We start from the raw sequence: 13186 nt of genomic DNA, 5'->3' as shown, positions 1-13186 counted from the left end.
GTCGTCTGCACAGACACCACCAGCGAGCGTCACACCGTGTCCTTTTACCGCAGGTCCGCTGACCGGCTGGAGACAGAAGACGGGGCCGCCTGGCGTCTCCCCTCCCACCCCCGCCCACATTTCAGGAGAGACGAACAACGAGGTCAGGGCAGGCCCACGTTCCCAGAGCTTGAAGCGGTGCCAAGTGCAACACGAGGCCTCCCGGTTTCAGGGTCGCGTTCCGCCGAGAAGAGAAGATGCGCTGACAACGCACCGACCTGAAATGCGGCTTTCGTTGGGCCTAACCGGTAACAGCCGTGACAGAGACCAGACAGCAAGAGGACTCCTGCTTTGCCTTCTGGGAATAAGAAGGGCACTCCCGGCGCACGCGGGGACTGGATGAGAAGCCCCCGCTGGCCCTTTCTGCAGGCGAGCAGGGTCGGCGAGCCACAGTGCGACTCCTGCAGCTGCGGGGTCCACGGTCCTCTGGGCTGCGATGGCACCGTGGGCCAGACAGACAGGAACTCTAGCCATCACCACAAGTGGGCAGACCCCAAGAGCCCCCTCGGCTGCTTGCTCTTGCTCAGCAGGATCCTTGCGGAGCCCTCCCTCAGCTGAGGAGGCACCCAGGACTGGGTGAGGAGGGTGGGGGAATTGAGCAGGGAGGGGACGACCGCCCAACCCCAACCCGAAAAGGACTGTGCCATCAGAGCAATTCAACAGGCACCACAGGACAGGGGCGCCTGGGTGGCTCAGTCGGTTAAGTGTCCGACTTCGGCTCAGGTGGTGATCTTACGGTTTATGAGATGGAGCCCCGAGTCGGGCTCTGTGCTGACAGCTCGGAGCCCGCTCAGATCCTCTCTCCCTCATTCCCTCTGCCCCTCCCCCACTCTCTCTCAAAACTAAACATGAAAAGAAAAAAACCAAAAAACACAAGACAAGGGGGGCAGCACGCCTCTGCCCTCCCCCCCACCCCCCCACCCCCCCACCCCCGCCTTCACTGCCCCCTGCGTCCTTCCCACAGCGTGGCGAGGGCCTCCCCGCTCACTGCCTGGCCTCCAGCGCCCGAACAGTGCTGGTTCCTGGGGAGCATCTGACTGGAGTGTGTGGGATGAATCAAAGCAAGCTCTGATTAAATGAATGCTTTGCTTAGGACCTTGTCATTTAACATCTACATTCCCCATGAAATACACCCAAACTTAACATTCCAAACAGGGCTAAATACAAGTTTGAATTATTTTATTCACGCCTAACATTACGCGTAGTTTTCATCACTTTAAGAAACTGCATCTTATGTTGTCGGCGATACACTTTCACAATGAAGTGTTATCAGCCACAGGCCCAACTGCCGGCATCAGACACCCCACAGGTCAATTTATTAGTCTGTTACTCCCGACCCTGAATCCACCGGCACACTCAATTCTCCAAAGTGGTTCAGAGTTTCGTCCGTCATCATTTATGTCCACGTGGTCATTTCCACACAGCAACAAAAGCGAGGAGGCTCACTCTTCTCACACATCAAAACCTCAAAGGCATCGCACCTCTGACAAGACATCTACATAAAACCACACTGAAGTCTCCGTATCTACGATTAGTCATGATCTCTTAGGGCTCAATGTCAGCCACCAGCATTGGGTCTCCAAATCTTCCATGGAAATTTCTGTGCTGTGACCATCATAGAAAAATCTCCTCTATAAGGGATCACAGAGGGGGCATCTCAAAACCACCAGGACACTACGATTATTTAATGAGTTTTCCTGGCAAGGTTTCTTAAGGGAAGAGAGGCCCACGTGATCGGTTGCGAGAAAGGCCCCAGGTGTGGAACAAGGAGTGCAGGTGAACGCAGTGGGCCAACCCCATGGTCGAGACTGGACCACCAACACTCCGTTACTTCTGTTCTCTGTAGCCAAACTGAATCCTGAACAGGAGCCTAAAAACAACGGTGTAAGAGTCCCACCTTGTTCGACACTTGAGAATGTAATACGGATGCAGAGTGGAACTTTTTAAGTGAAAAAAGCCAAACATGAGAAGGAAAAACCCACAAGGAACCATCAGCAGCTTGGACTTGAAGACGGCCTTTCTACGCCCTCATACAAAACGACAACCATCACAACACAGAGACTGAAGAACTTCTCTCCAAAAACATGCTGACAGTAAACAAATTAAAAAGCGACCGGCAACTGCACATGGCAGAAATAGGACGAATCCGACTCTGCAGAAAGACCAGGCCCTGGCATACTCTGGGGTAAGCTGACAATTTATCAAAAGGCTGAGCCCAGTCACTCCACTTCCGGAAACCTGTGCTGAGACCCTGAACCACCCCCAGAATCTGCAGGGCCTGCTCAGTGCAGGACTGGGGCCGTCAGGTCTGGTCCCACAGGAGACGCTGTCCACTCATGAAGAACACGGAAGACGTGAGTGCCCCGGTGAAGAAGATCCCACGACAGCCTGCTGGTACGAAGACTGATAACAGACCCGGCCCCACTTGCGTCTGAGTGCCCGGCCCCTCCCTGTGTGCAGCACTAAGCACAGGACAAGGTCTAAAAGGCCACCTGCTGACGCTCACAGCATTTCCCACCCAGGAGACTCAGGTGGGCTGGCGTGGGAACAGTCCACTTTCGAATCTCGAGACTTCTGTGCAGATTGGGTTTTGTTTTTTTTCAAGAACGTGCTCATCATACAAATTAAAAAATGAACACAAAAGAGTCAACTGCATTTTAGATGACCAGAGTGTGATTTTTAAGTTCTCTTTGCCTTGTGCATTTTCTAACGATGAATATAGATGCCCTGAAAAAAAAAAAAGAGGGTATCGAGTCAGGCCTCCCATCTGCCCCACACGAGGCAGTGGACTCCGGGAGAGGTCTCCCAGAGCAGACCGGCGAGGGGCGCACAGGTACCAAGGCCGCCTCCAGGGAAGGAGGGGTACCTGCTCCCCACACGGTTGGCCGCGGGGATGGCACGTGCTGTGCGAGGGCCACTGAGCACCCGGGACGTAGTACTGCACGTGCACAACCGCGGACCCGGGGCTCTAATCTGCCTGAACGTAAATCTAAACAGCCACACGCGAACTAGCGGGCCTCTCGCGCGGCCCTGGCGGCCGCTTCCTGACTCCCCCCAAGACAGGCTAAATGAGACACGGGGCAGGCAGGGGCAGCCCCACTTAGGGCACACTTGTCGAGCTTTCCCAGAACTGCACGCACGGGCTCTGTCTCATCCCCCAGATCCTCCCTCTTCTCGCCCTTGGAGGACCTGGCAGCCCCCGAAAGCAGAAGTGACCCCCCCACCCAAGGATCGGTCTCGCTTGCGGGGCTCCACCGGGCGCACACAACCCTCCAACCAGAGCCCAAGTGGACAAAAACGCACCGTGGTAAATAATGCTGCAAAAGAACACAGGGAGGCACAGATCTTTTCACAGCACCGTCTTCGTTTCCTTTGGGCAAATACCCGGCAGAGGGATTGCTGGATCAGAGGGTAGTTCTGTACGCATTTAAGGAGCCCCCATGCTGCTCTCCACAGCGGCTGCACCAACTGACGTTCCCACCGACGGTGCACAGGGTTCCCTTCCCTCCACGTTCGCGCCAACACTGGTTATTTCTTGTGCTTTTGGTACCAGCCATTCTGACACGTGGTATCTCATCATGGTTTTGACTTGCATTTGGGCATCTCTTCGCGTGTCTGTCGGCCGTCTGTACAGACAACCCGTGGAGGCAGCTCAAGTGTCCTCTGACAGACCAATGGACAAACATGTGGCAGACCTACACAACGGAATATTACTCGGCCACAGAAAAGAGCGACATCTTGCCATCTGTGACCACAGGATGGACCCGAAGGGCATGTTATGTGAAGTGAGTCAGATAAAGACAAGCAGCATACGATTTCACTTATATGTAGAATCTAAAAAATAAAACAAGCAAGCAAGCAAAAAACAGCAGCGGACTCATAAACACACAGAACAAACCGGTGGTTCCCAGAAGGGAGGGGGGTGCGGGGATGGGCAGATAAGTGCAAAGGGTGAAAAGAGGAAGACTTCCAATTATAAAATTGGTCACGGAGATGAGTGAACAGTACACCACGGGACCAGAGTCAACGGTACCGTAATAACTGCACGGTGACAGATGGTGGCCACATCTGAGTAATGTAGGGAACTGGTGAATCAATGTTGTGCACCTGAAACTAACTCTACCTCAATTAAAAACAAACAAGACAAGGCAACTTCTAACAGGTCTTGGGACTCTCTTTTCCAAACTTTCTCCAAAACAGATGTTCTTAAATCTCAGGGCTAAAAGTGGGTAAGAGAGAGTCATGTCTGTCAAAACTAAACATTACAGTTCTTGATAGAATTTAGACACATACTTACTGTCACATTTACAAAACTGTGGTTTAACAACTTAACAAGATGTTAGTAACAATGGTGCCTGATTATGGCATTTTCCAAAGACGCTGATGTAATTGCAGAACTGGGCAGACCATTCTTCCAGTCTCACTGGAAGACACTCTTTTCCCCCAACGTTCTAACATGCCTGGAACTGGGATGCAGTTTTCAATCAATGCCCGGGCATCAGATCAATTTTAAAATTAAACACTTTTCTTCCTTCATGGTACATTTCACAATGGTGCATCTTTTTCGGGTCAGCTGATCTCTCCAGGAAGTTGTCTATATGAAGTTTATATTTCTGACCCACGAAAACAACTTCAAATGGGTCAGGGTTTTGCATACAATGGCACCAGGACCCAAAGAAATGCGGGAACTAGAAGCTGACCACAAGGCGTCCAGTCCCGGGGAGGCAACAAGAGTAACAGCAAGGACCCCCGGGAACATGACGCCTTCCCCGCCACACTCTCCAGCCTCAGAGCCGTGCGCAAACCCTGGAGCCTCTGCGCAGCGCAAACTTCCTACTAAGCAGAGAAGCCAGGTGTACGTGCTGCTGGGGGCCGTGACACTGCTCTTCTGACTGCTCAGTGGTGGCGTCGCAGCCTCATCGGAAGCGGATCACCAATTTGGGCAGGCGCGGTGGGAAAGGAGGCCGCGAGCAGCGTGTGCGTCTCTGGGCGGTGGAACGCAGGTGCTCCAGCAAGGCGCCCGGCCCATTCGGGTCGGCTGCGCTCTGAGATTCCATGTGGAAGATCTCACCTTTGCACGTGGCACTCGCTGCAGAGAACCCTGAACGATGCGTTTTCTGGTATTTTAAGAAAGACGGGAGTGGTGAGAGCAGAGTTTTCAGTAAATTTCAGTTTGAATCGTGAAAGTACTCGACTTCCTGAAGCACCATTTCCCAGCGTACTCTTAAACTAAGGATTAGAAAATACAGTTCTTTCAAAAACAAGACACTTCTCATCCACAGTTTGCTCTCTTCCAAGAGTCCAACCCCATTCAAAAGGTAATGACTGCTCAATTTCTAGTCGGTTTTGCAAATTCTGCTTTTAGTACCAAATATGAAGATCAGTAATGTTTTAGTATCTATCTTAGCACCTGGTGTATGGTTGCTGTAAATATCTATGAAGCCCAACTCCGTGAGCTACTTGGAGGGTGACATGTACTATTTGGTTAGCAAACCCAACCATCTGATGTAGCAGCTCCTGGGGCTACTGATGAACACAGACGACCACTGCGGGAGGACGTCTGATTTTAGAAGCTGAGCTGGTGGGCTTACACGGTTCCCAACTTCGTCTAATCTGCATCGAAGCCAGCGAGGAGGGCTGGCTGGTTCCAAAGGTGCTGCAGGGGGAGCACCCCCCTCCCCCGGGGGGGGGGGGGGACTTGGTGCCCAGCCCCAGGCAGAGCCAGCTCTTACCCCCCTCCCAGCCCCGGCACCCTCTGCCAGGTGACCCAAAGGTGGCTTCTCTGTACCCACCACGCAGGACAGGTAGGGGTGCTTCAGCAGGTAACGGACACAAAGACACAGGGGCCAGAAGCGAAGACGATCAAACGTATTGCAAGCAAGACACACGGGAAGAAAAGTGGCAAAGGAAACGTGCTGAACAGGTAACGATGCTGGCCCGGGAGGCGGGAAGCACAGGTGGGTTTGCCTGTCCCCCTAGATTTCAAATCCCGCGGTTTCTTCCAAGGAAAGCGATGGCCAGAGGTGAGGGTTTAGTCACCATCTCCTTAAGGGAAAAGGGATGCCAACGAACGTGCACAGGGCCTCGGACACAGCCCCGATTTAAGCACCTGCCTCTCTAAATACGAGCTGTGCTCCACAGGGCCACCAGGGTGGATGTTCCTGGCTCACTGAAGTCTCAAACCCTAAACACTGGTCCCCAGACCCCTCCCTGGTCCCCATGGTCCCTGTCAGTCCTGTTAGCCACGCGTTCCAGTACACCTTCACCATATGCCCCACGAACCTGGTCAATTCCAAATGCTGGGGGAGAAGCACGCTTTCCATTACAAAGGAAAATGCAATAGAAAACACCAGAAATTGCGTTCGACTGTTAACTTATTCCCTCCTCTCCCCCACTTCCTCCAACTCTTCTTAAAACCTTTCAAAAGCGTCAGAGCACCTGAGTGGCTCCATCGGTTAAGCGTCTGAATCTTGATTTTGGCTCAGATCATGATCTCACAGCTCCTGGGCTCAAGTCCTGCATCAGGCTCTGCGCTGAGCACGGAGCCCACATGGGACTCTCTGCCGCCCCCCCCCCCCCCACTGCGCACCAGCAAATGCTCTCTCTCAAAATAAATACATAAACTTAAACTGTAGCAAAACAAAAAACCTTTCAAAAGCCTTAAAAAGCCAGTGGTTTCTCATAAACTGGAGCTCCTTCCCCTTGACTCCACATGTTCACTGTCGACACTTTTGCCAAAACCACTGCCTTGATGAAACTATCTGGAGTTAACCACTGGAGTCTGTCCATTTTGAAGCACGCGCCGATGAACCTGCAGGGGGACGAAGGACTCAGACTCCACCCCACTGCACAGACGGCAGAGAGGGAGGTGCTGACTCAGATCCGAACCGAAAAGAATGGGCTGCTAAGCCAATGGCAAGGGCAGACTTCCACGAGGGAAAGGCTGAATCATTTCTATATTTCGGGGGTGAATGATCCTCTTTAAATTACCCATTTACGGATACGGTTAATGAACTAATTATGAATCATTTTTATTTATTTTTAATTATATTACAAGGCAATTAACATCTGCCCCAAGTATTTAGAAAACCTTGAAGAAGGCTTTCAAAAATTTATTTGTTTTTTAAAATACAAGCTCACTGGGGTGCCCGGGTGGCTCAGTCAGTTGAGTGACTGACCTCGGCTCAGGTCATGATCTCACGGTCTGTGGGTTCGAGCCCCGCGTCGGGCTGTATGCTGACAGCTCAGAGCCTGGAGCCTGCTTCGGATTCTGGGTCTCCCTCTCTCTCTCTCTGCCCCTCCCCCACCATGCTCTGTTGCTGTCTCAGAAATAAACATTAAAAAATTTAAAAAAATAAATAAAATAAAATAAGATAAAATAAGATAAAATAAAATAAATAAATAAATAAAATAAAGTAAAATAAAAAATAAAATAAAAATAAAATAAAATAAAAACACAAGCTCAGAAGTGGAAAGAAAACCACCGGAACTGCAGATCAGAACCCAGTGCTTCCAGGGCGTTCCTCTACTTCTGCTGTCGACGCGGCAGCTCCACACCAGGCTCCCGTCAGCCTGCGTGAAGGGCCTGCACCCCAGCACTCCCGCTCCAGAGACCCACCTGTGTCCCCGTCTCTCCGCAGAAGGGCTTTGAACAAAGCTGACCTGCACGTGGTGTAACATGTGACTGGAAGAGCGAGGCCCTTGGGAAGCTGCTACAAAGGGAGGGGGTTGAGAGCAACAGAGAGGAAGAGGAGGTACCTCCCTGGGGGAGGGCAGGCAGGATGGGCTGGGAGGGCACAGCTGCCGTGGGGCAGGCCACGGCCAACCCAGGTTGAAGAGGCTAAACCCAGCTAGCATTCACAAAACAGCCAGGTCAGAAGGGCGCTGCAGCTTTGGAATCATCAATGCTGTAACTCTGGTCCCGTGCACATTCAGCTCCCAATAAAAGTGCGCTTTCTATCCCCTTCCGTCCAAGACCCCTCCTGGGATTGTTCGGCCGACAGTGAGTCCTGGTGCAGGCAGATGTCTGAGGGCCTTTCAGAACCTAAGCTGAAGGCCAGCAAAGGAAATGACACTCTTCTACCTTAGCAAAGCAAACCCAAGCACACTGCACATGCCAAGCAAAGGCCCTGGGGCCACTCAGACACCACAGATCCACAGCAGTCTTCTCTTCCCCTCATAACAGAAAGCAAGAAAGCAAGAACTCAGATACCAGAAGCTTATAATTAATCCATGACAAAAGTACTTAATTTAACGCATTTCTCCTGAACTCACTGCTAGAGAAGAAAGGATATTCTGACATGGCTTCTAGAAAGAGAACTCTAGTGAGGCACCCGGGAGCTTCCTACAGACCAGAGTGAATCTAACCCAGCATTTCACAAGCTGACGCAATAGAAAGTCCAGTGGTGGGGTTAGTGCTACTCAGAACCATTTTGTATTACTACCCCCGAGAACCTATCCCATGCCACGGGTACCAGCTGGAGAAAACCCGTTTGCTTATTAGCACGTCCACAATCCATCAGGGGCAAAAATGACCAAAGGGCTCAGTCTCCCGACACTGGTGCCCTACAGAGCCCACAGTGCAATCCACGACCTACAAGTCTAAGGACTAGCTCACAGCCAGCAGAGCTGCTGGGGGGCAAGGAGAGGCCAAGAAGGCACTCTGCTGAGCCACATATGCTGGCTTTCTCCTGCGCTGGCTCAGGCCATTGCCACCAAGACTCGCACAGCAGCCACAGCACAATCAGGAAGCACCGTGGCCACCCATAGGGTGCTCAGGGGGAACCGTATGGCTGCGTCTAAAAGCCCAGATCCCGAGCCCTGTTTGCCAGCTCGAGTTGCTGCACCATTTTTGAAATGAAGACAGCTACACGTTCTGTCCTCTTTCCAGAGATCCCGACCCTCCATGAAGACAATCATCATTTGAGGAAGATTAGTAAGAGTCTGAAAACGTTAATATTCCGGAATGCTACACAGTATCGTCTACGTTACCAGCATTTTCATGAGCCTCCCAGTCCTGAAAGCAAATACTGTCTTCTCTTTACAAATGAGAAAACTATTCGTTAGGCAGGTGGTAGCCAGCCCAGGATCACGCAACCGAGACTCAGACCCAGAGCTGTGTAGTTTGAACTTCAGCATTTAGCCACAAAGCTGGGAAGCCACACTCAGGAGGTGACCCGACATACAGAAACCTGTGCAGAAACTTCTGCAACGTGTGTCCCTTTATAAAGAATGCAAAGTCATGACTATAACTCTACTCGGGGAGTAACGTACATCCACATAACGTTTTTAAATTGTTTAAAAGAGCTTTCTTTCCAATGACCGAGGAAGCACTGATCGCGAATTAGATTTGAACAAATACAAAATGACACCTGTGCAGTGTATTTAGAGTAGCACTAAAAACAGCAGAGAAACACACTTGAGTGCCAGCAGGAAAATCATGGGTGACTCCTCTTCCCTAGTGTCCAGGCCTCTTCAACAAGTACATTACTGCTCTCATAACCATAACCCACCAAAAAACCATCCCATCAGCTTCGTGAACTGACACCTCTCTACCTCCAAAGGTTCCAGGGCAGACATCCCCGTACCTGTGGTAAGTCTTCTCTAAGACCCTGGTCTCCTGCCCCTACATCTCGGGCACACCAGCAAGGGCGCGTCCTGTGGCCCTGTCAGCCCACGAGAGAGCCGTGCCCAGCGCCGCGCCTCTCGAGGAGACTCCACGCCCGCTCAGCTCCAAGGCCCCTTCATCGCTAACGTTCTGCTTCTGGAGCCAGCCAAGCCACTGGTTCAGGAAGCTACCGCGTTCGCCCCCCGCCCCAGCAATGCCCACCCGAGGACGGGGCTCTGGAACTACCCTCACGTTCCCAGAAAATCCTCCGCAGGTGTGGAAGGATGAACCCAGAGGAGACGTGTGCGAGGCTCTCTGGCCACCCCACACCGGGCACGGCTGACAGGCCCGCTCTGCTGGGCCAGCTCATCAAAGGTACTGCTGCCCAAGGGCTGCGTGTGGAGGGAGGTCTGAAGGCTACACGTGGACTCGCGAGAAAAACCCCACAACTCCCTGGCCACACGCGTATCATCAGCTGACATGTTACCACCGGCTTGCTCTGTGCAGGCACCGCGGGACACGTTTCCTGAGCGCGACCCGGGTAACCACCAGCATCACCCCGTGCGACGGGAGGCTCGGCAGTTCAACACCGCACCGGGGGTGCGCTCCTGCACAAAGAGCTGAGGCCGGTCAGCGCCCCGGCGGCCTCTGCTCCCGCTGCGCAAAGTGCTCCCTGGAGCCTCCCACTCAGCCACCCTCCCGTGTGCTTCCTGCAGAATCTGGGACCCCCACCCTCCACCTCCACCCCCACCCGCTGCTTGCCTGGCCTTGACCACTCAGCAGGACCAGAGGCACGCACAGTCTCACTGCCGGTGCTGTTCTAAGGAGACAAGTCGTCCCGACGCCCCTGACGGAGGACGTGAGGTCACCTTCCCTGTCACCAAGACTGGAAAGGCACTGGGTAAGGCCTACATCCGGTTCCAAGTGGCCCCCCCAGACAGGCACACGGCAGGCGCTCATCACCTGCCCGGTGCCAGGGCCGCGAGCCCCCATCCACCCCACACGCTGGCGCGTTTGCCTCCCCGGGACCTGCCCACGTCCGGTACCACATGTGTCACAGTTCAACGTCCGTTCCCCAAAGGAGACAAGCTCCCGGGACTTTCACTTACCATATGCGTACTCTCCAGCCAGCCACGACTGCTCCCGTCCAGTTTACAGGACCGACTGTCAGGGGCTCACACGGGACACCACAGCCTCTTTAAGGCTCGGGAGAGGGTTCAGCACTCAGCAACCTCCCAAGGTCCCTCCAAGAGGACTGAAAATGTTTTTAAGAAAAAGCACAACAAGGGGCGACCGGGGGGCTCAGTCGGTTAAGCGTCCGACTCCGGCTCAGGTCATGCATGATCTGACGGGTCCGTGAGTTCGAGCCCCGCGTCGGGCTCTGTGCTGACAGCTCAGAGCCTGGAGCCTGCTTCGGATTCTGTGTCTCCCTCTCTCTCTGCCCCTCCCCCACTCACGCTCTGTCTCTATCTCTCAAAAATAAACATTAAAAAAAATTAAAAAAAAAAAGAAAGAAAAAGCACAACAGGACTGGAAAATTATTGGGGAGGGGAGAGGAGGAGGGGGAGGGCTTAACGGATCCAAAGGTTTAAGGCAACACGAAGTGCAGAAAGCAGACGCAAGTCCTCTCTCTCCAGTTTCCTCCCGTAGACCTACGAGACAGCAGGCACTACCCTGCTGCTGGCTCTGAGTAGGGAGCACAACGAAGTAAGTAAGGCCCTTGCTCAAAGTCTGGGAGAGCAGAGAGGGCAGTGCGGAGAGGGGAGGCAATAACCACACGCACAGCCCGGCCGTGCCCGTGCTGCCGGAGGCTGGGTGCCGAGGGGCCGGGGCTGGTGCTGGGCTCGCAGGGCCAGCAGCAGCCAGACCCCACAGCTCAGGGGGAAGCGTTCCGGGAGAAGGACGTGCGGCAGGGTGCCCGCGGCAAGGGTGAACTCGGGAGGCCTGGGGAAGCGGAGGAAGCCCAAGCCCGGGACACAGGGGCAGCTCCCCTGGGCTGACTCCCGAGCAAACAAGACTGTGGGCATGTGAAGACACCCCATGGCCAGAAGGAAGAGGGCCCAAGAGGCCTGCAGAAGCCGGAGTCATTCAGGAAGACTCCAGCCCCCACAAAGGTGCCCGCCGAGTCCCCCAAGCCTCTCCTCTAGACCCGCAGGGCTGCTAGGTCCCGGAGAGGCCGGCCTCGGACACGGCCTTTCAAGCCTGAGCTGACGCTTCTCAGTGAGGTGGGAAGGGTACAACAGGAACACACTTGTGCCACGTGGGCACAAAGGTGGCCTGGGGGGGGGGGGGGGGGGGGGGGAGGAAGAAAAAAGAGAAAAGAAACAGAACACAGCGAAAAGAAAAGCTAAAAGAAACGAAATGAAACACAACACAAAGAAAAGAGAGGAACCCAGTACGCAACGGAAGCAAGGAAGTCAGTAGGGAGGCAGGCGCAAGCGGAGATCAGGACAAGTGTGCTCTGGAGCCTTGGTCTACAGAGAAGAAACCTCGGTAAGAACGTGCCCAGGAAGTCGGGGTTACCCGACTTCTGCTGACAAACAGCAGAGTGAGGGGAGGGAGTGGTCAGTGCTAAGCACACAGACTGGGAGCCGAAGCAACGGGAGCCTCGTTCCACAAAACGAGCACAGGGTAGAAGAAAGTGACTGCAGTCATCTGAGGGGAAAAGGTTCCGGAGGGAAAAGACACCCCATTAACAGGAGGACAAGGCGTTCGCGGCACAGCCGGTCTCCCTGAAGCAAGGGCAGAGCCCGCTGTGCGGGTGCGACCGACGCTGGGACAGCCGCGGCACAGAGGACCGTGCCTAGGCGAGGGGAAGGCTTGGGACAGGCGACTGACAAACTGACCAATGCGAACCACCCTCACCCACGGGGGAGTCCGACCTGTGTCCGATCTCGGACAGCATCCACAGCCAGACACACGGCCAGGTTGAGGCAGGGAGACTGGCACCGGGGTCCGCAGCGGGCCTCCGGGAACGTGGCCCCAGTCGGCTCCCCTTTAGAGACCTGAGTGCAGGCACATACCAGAGAGACACCAGAGGCTTCTGCATGCAGAGCTGCTGAGTACGCACGAGGGCTGCCGGGGGCCCCCGGTGCTCAGCGGAGCTCGGTGCGAGGACCAGGGGCGCCCCGGCCAGAGCAGAGCAAGGCCAGGGTCACAGCCAGAGGAGCAGGATCTGCTCCTGCGACGCCGATGACAGCACCTGAAGGCAAGAAGGCACGGCTCCTGAGAGCTCTGCCAGCGAAGCCGCACCCTCGGTGAGGCCCACTGGAAACAGCGACCCCGCCGAGAACTCAGAAATCTTCAGGAACCCCGTAAGAGTCGTGGTGGTGAGCACCGAGTTGACATAAACACAAAACCAAGACTAATCGATTGTAAACTGTGGTTTCCGGTGTCCAGGCAGCACTGCAGAGTCACCAGGCATCCAGAAGGCCTGGGGTCAGAGGCCCTGCTGCTTTCCGGCTGGGAGACCTCGCGGGGCCCTGCGCTGTTCCACGTGAGACACGAGGATGCGCACGGTGCCCACCCCCCCCACCCCCC

The 13186-nt window shown here is 54.3% G+C and overlaps 1 protein-coding gene across 2 annotated transcripts in view; it reads right to left on the bottom strand.

The window, feature by feature from the left end:
• The window catches only part of TENT4A (terminal nucleotidyltransferase 4A), a 46604-nt gene that overhangs the window by 20877 nt on the left and 12541 nt on the right, over window positions 1–13186 (bottom strand). The gene's annotated exons all lie outside the window — the stretch shown is intronic.

Source organism: Herpailurus yagouaroundi, unplaced genomic scaffold (genome assembly GCF_014898765.1).
Source record: "Herpailurus yagouaroundi ecotype Mexico unplaced genomic scaffold, PumYag 29, whole genome shotgun sequence".
NCBI classification, from domain to species: domain Eukaryota; kingdom Metazoa; phylum Chordata; class Mammalia; order Carnivora; family Felidae; genus Herpailurus; species Herpailurus yagouaroundi.
The sequence above is the reverse complement of the archived record's forward strand: the minus strand, read 5'-3'. Positions and strand labels throughout refer to the sequence as shown.